The following is a 6,000-nucleotide window of genomic DNA, read 5'->3' on the forward strand; positions in this document are numbered from 1 at the left end:
AAAAAAACCTGTAGACATCTAAGAGAAAAATGGGATTCTTTTGTCAGGAATTTCTAAGTAAGAAGCAAAACCCAAGAGCCATGAGAGAAAAATATTGGTAATTTTATTTACTAAAGGTTAGTGCTTCACACACACACAAAAATAACAAAATTAAAAAACAGAAATAACCAGCAGTGGGACTTTCCTGGCAGTCCAGTGGTTAAGACTCTGCACTTCCACTGCAAGGGGTGCGGGTTCATCCCTGGTCAGGGAACTAAGATCCTGCATGCCGCGCGCGTGGCCTTAAAACAAAAACAAAAACATAACAAAAACCAAAAGACCCAGCAGTGATATTTGTAAGACATGTACTTGAACAAAGGGTTAATTCCTTAAAATATAGAGTATATGATTAAATAAGAATCAAATCAAATAGAAAAATGACCAATAAGCATGAATTGCAGAAAACAAGAAAGTAAAAATATTGGAATAGTTTCAAAATCAGCCTTATAATAAGAAACATGAATGAAAACAATGAGGCTCCATTTTTATCTATCAAAATGTTAAAGGTCAAAAGATTGTTGATAAATGGAATTTTTGTGAGTATAGGGAATTAGCACACTCTTACATCCCTACAACTTCAAGGGAGACCAATTTGGCAACATCTTTCAAATTTTCATGCACATATCCAGTCATTTCATTTACAGGAACTTATCCTGCAGATAACGCATATGATACATTCAATGACATCTGTGCAAGGATAGTCACTGAAGAACTGTTTAGTGTTTAGTTAATAGCAAAAACCAAGAGACCGGGACTTCCCTGGCAGTCCAGTGGTTAAGACTCCGAGCTTCCACTGCAGGAGGAGGCACAGGTTTGCTCCTTGGTCTGGGAACTAAGATTCTGCTTGTCGAGTAGCATGACCAAAAAACAAAAAACAAAACAAAAAAAACCCAAGAGACCTCCAAATGTTCATCAGTATGAGGGATGATAAAGTAAATGATGGTTTAACAGTCCTCTTGTGACTTCACATATAATTATTTAGACATCTCTGTTCTCTGCAATTAAATTGTTGAATGTCTTTAACTCCTTTCTATTCTCTGTGATACTGATGTAGAGTCTTAAAAATAATTCCTCAAATGAGATGTTTGATGGATTATAACCCCTTATTAATAAAGATGATAAATGCTAAAATAACCAAATACTTCACAATACTAGGTACTTGGAATTGAAAAGTAGATTATCAAGGAGAAATAGAACATCAGACATGGAAACCATCTCACCATTTTGCATATAAAAAAGTGAGCCCCAGAGAAAAGAAACGGGTCACCTAAACTGCTCAACTAGTTAGTAGTAGGGTTGAGACTAGGACCCAGGTCTCAAACAACAACAATAACAACAGCAAACCAAGCTCTACTCTGAGAAGATAGACAAAGACAAATAATTTAAAACTGATATATCACAAAATAAGGATTTTTTTGTACAGCTGTAAGATACTAATAGAAAAGCAATTGTCTGATATTTCTTTAATCTTCTCCAGCTTGTAGAGTACATCTACTTCTGTTATCTCACTGTTTCCCAAAATTATCTGATGATAAGAATTATTCACTTCTGTGAAAAGAACAGGAATCTGGGTAAGCAGAATTTTTTAAAAAATAGACAACTCAAGTAATTCTTATAGAGAACACTTACAAAATACTTTTCACTTCACCCTCAAAATAAGCCTGTAAAATATTTGCAGATGAGGAAACTCACTGAGTTTAGGTGACTTTCCCGTAATCATAGAGTAATATTTCTGAGCTCTAACATTTCTTTTTTTTATTGTTCAATATTGTTTATTGCAAGGGGGGCATTATGTCTTTCTTAAAATTGTTATTGAAATATAGATGATTTGCAATGTTGTGTTAGTCTCAGTTGTACAGCAAAGTGACCTACATATATATACATATATACACATATATACATTCTTTTTTAGATTATTTTCCCATATAGGTTATTATAAGATATTGAGTATAGTGCCCTGTGCTATACAATAGGTCCTTGTTGGTTATCTGTTTTATATATAGCAGTGTGTACATTTTAATCTCAAACTCCTAATTATCCCTCCCCCCCACCTTTCCCCTTTGGTAACCATAAGTTTGTTTTCTATATCTGTGAGTTTATTTCTGTTTGTAAGTAAGTTCATTTTTATCATTTTTTTAGATTCCATGTATAAGGATATCTTATATTTGTCTTTCTCTGTCTGACTTACTTCACTTAGTATGATAATCTCTCAGTCCATCCATGATACTGCAGATAGCATTATTTCATTCTTTTTTATGGCTGAGTAATATTCCATTGTGTATATGTATCCCATCTTCTTTATCCATTCATCTGTTGGTGGACATCCAACATTTCTTTTACTATTAATATATCTTTTTCTCTTTTGTAGTCTAACTCATGATCATTATTCACTTTCAGCAATTAGAAAACCTTTTATGAATGCTAGAATATCCATATCCTAATTAAAGTTGCCACTCATAACTATACCACTGGATAAAACCCTGTTCTTTAAGTCACAAGGAAGGAAAACAATTGGGGGTGGATATGAAGTACAATATAAATGCTTACATAAATTCCATCCAATTCCTTCCATTTTAGAATAAATACGGAATGAAAAGGAGAAGGGGAAAGTTTTGCAAGTCAGTAAGCTAATTCTGGCCTGTCACTAAATTGCTGTAGGAAGCATTTTTTTCTCATCTAGAAGGCCTTTTCTAAGACATTGTGGGAGGAGGAAGTAATTGCATGAATCATGTTGCCACTTGCCTTACAAAAACAAAACAAAAAAAAAACAAAAAGAAATGACAAATAATTTAAGGAGAAAAGAGGAAGTAGTGCCTTGAACCTACAAATGTCCAGCAGAAATAGGGACAGAGGTTACAGGCTAAACTTGATCAGGATTACCTGGACCAGAAGAAACTCCCCTCTGTTCATTCCTCCAAGGACACTTTCAGGGCCTTTCCTCCCCAATTTTAAAGTGTAGCTAAATATTTAATGCTCAAGTATTTAATATTTCCTAAGAACCTTAGGAAATGAGCCATTTCTTTTTTTTTTTTCCTTTTTTTATTGAAATATAGTTAATTTACAATGTTGTGTTAGTTTCAGGTGTATGGCAAACTGATTCAGTTATATATATATATATATATATATATATATATATATATTCTTTTCAGATTCTTTTCCTTTATAGATTATTACAAGATATTGAGTATAGTTCCTTGTGATATACAGTAGGTCCTTGTTGGTTATCTATTTTATATACAGTAGTGTGTATCTGTTAATCCCAAGCTCCTAATTTATCCCTCCCCTCTGTAAATTAGCCATTTCTGAGGGCCTATTTTTATTTTAATACACGAGGGTCTATGCATTTAAACACCAAAATATGAATACATTCTACCTGTTTTGGATAGAAATTAGCTTAAAATATATCTTTGCAGCCTTTTGCACAGACCACATGAAACACACTTGACCTTTTTTCCTATAACTAAGGGTCATTACCAGAAATATCAGTCCTAGTAGGTTGCTGTGTCAACAGTGATTCCAGTCAGGGCCTAAGGAAGTACATTGAAATTATGGAGATGATCTTTTTGTCCCTAGACTAAAATTAAATGACCTTAAGTCACATACCTATTTGTTAAGTTTTTAGGGTTTTTTTGGTTGTTGTTTTCAGTATCTAATATTTTGAATAGTTAGTAATTTTTCACATCTCTTTTCTGTAGCTAGGTTGAAAACTCCTAAAAAACAAGGACTATGGGCTTCCCTGGTGGTGCAGTGGTTGAGAATCTGCCTGCTAATGCAGGGGACACGGGTTCGAGCCCTGGTCTGGGAAGATCCCACATGCCGCGGAGCAACTAGGCCCGTGAGCCACAACTACTGAGCCTGCGCGTCTGGAGCCTGTGCTCCGCAACAAGAGAGGCCGCGATAGTGAGGGGCCTGCGCACCGCAATGAAGAGTGGCCCCCACTTCTCGCCCTCGTACAGAAGCGAAGACCCAACACAGCCATAAATAAATAAATAAATAAAATTAAAACCCATGAAGTAGAGATTCCTAAAATCTTAAAAAAAAAAAACAAAAAACAAGGACTATGCACCTACTCCTGAGACAGAAGCTGTGAGATAATAAATATGTGTGGTTTAAGCTGCTAAGTTCATGGTATTTTTTATTCAACAGTAGAAAATGTGTACATTTTATTATGTGTCTCTCCCTAATAAAAAGCAAATTCCATGAGTGCAGAGATCTTTTCTGGTTATGTTCTCTGATGTATCCCAAACTCCTAGAACAGATACATAGTAGATCTTCAATAAATATTTATTGAGTGGATGCAAGAAGAAATAAGGTTATTGGAATGGCACCAAAGTCTTAATTAAGGACATTTTAACAATTTAGAAAAAAAATACTCAAAAGAGAGAAAGGTGCAAATGTTTAGTTAATTTACTTTTACTTCCATTCTTCTAAAACATAAATATTTACTATAGACACAACCATGATTATATCTGTAATAAGCTCCCTGAGTGATGGAGTAAATGCGGAGTTCCAAGAGGATCTCGATTTATAAAATAAAACTCCATGTAGAAATATATCAAAATGATAGCATCAGTTGAGTTATGGCGTTGTTACCTACACACCATATGTTTGAAACTTTTAACTTGTAACGACATCATCTTAGGACTTTGAAAATTTTAAAAATCATGGTAATTAAAATTTCATCAAGTTATATTGTAAAAGTATAAATTTGTTACACAAACGCATGCATTTTGGGTCCTGTTCTGTTTTATTTTGTGTTTAATCATTTCTACATTGTGGATGAACTAGTTTTAAAGATTGAAACTGACAATTAGTTTTTGTAAGGAACCCTACAGAGTTGAACTTTTCTGGTTTTCATTTAAAACATTTTAAAAGTTAAAAGACATGTTCCAGAGGATAAATAGAACATATTTTTGACTTGGTGAGAAAATGTACCAAAGAAGCCAAATTGTTTATGTGTGAGTATGTGTGTTTATGTGTGTGTGCATGCAAGTGTGTGTGAATATTTATGCACACATTTGTGTGTGTGAGCCTTTTTCCCAGGGCACTTCATTTATGGTTAAATTCCACTCACATGACTGTTCCAAATAGGATTCTCCTTTGAAGTGATGCCATTATAAACTGATTTAGAGCAGGGCATCCCTAGAGGCCCTCAGAGGGTCAGAGTCATCTCTAGGAAATGTGCTTAGGAAAACACGTAGTACTGGGGACCTCCAAGTGTTATTATCCAGAGGAAAACCAGCTCAAAAGATATGTAGGGAAGCTTTAGAAAGAAAAAATTGTCACTAATGGTGATGCGAGGAAGATTCATTTACTTATTCATTCAACCCCTATTGAATCCCTTCAATGTGCTATAGGCACTGTTCTGGGCACACCAATACATCAAGGAACACAGTAGAAAGATCCTGCCTCATGGGGCTCATGTTCTAGTGGGAAGTAGAGGGGGGACATCCAATAAGTAAATGCGTTATTTCTATGTGAGGTGGTGATACATGCCTTGAAGAAAAATTAAGCTGGGTAAGAGTGACAGGGAGAGATACTACTTTAGAAAGAGGGGTCAGGACAGCCTCTAGCAGAGACCTGAATAAAGGGAGGGGGGAATCAAGCAGATGTCCAGAGGACGGGCATCTGGGCAGAGGGAAGAGCAGGGTAGGGGCTCCAAAGTGGGAGCTTGCTCCTAATGGCCAATGATCACACTAATTTCATGCCTGTTCTCCCAAATCATACCCACTAAGAACACAACTGCAGTTCTCTCTGTTGTAAGCTACCAGCCATAGTAATTGCTTATGAGTGGTGTGGGATGAACACAAGGTGGATAAGGGGTAGAAATGAGGTCAGCAAAAGATGAATGAATAAAGAAGATGTGATATATACACACACACAACGGAATATTACTCAGCTATAAAAAGAATGAAATAATGCCATTTGCAGCAACATGTGTATGGACATAGAGATTATCAT

The sequence above is a fragment of the Balaenoptera musculus genome, chromosome 6 (assembly GCF_009873245.2).
Source record: "Balaenoptera musculus isolate JJ_BM4_2016_0621 chromosome 6, mBalMus1.pri.v3, whole genome shotgun sequence".
NCBI lineage: Eukaryota > Metazoa > Chordata > Mammalia > Artiodactyla > Balaenopteridae > Balaenoptera > Balaenoptera musculus.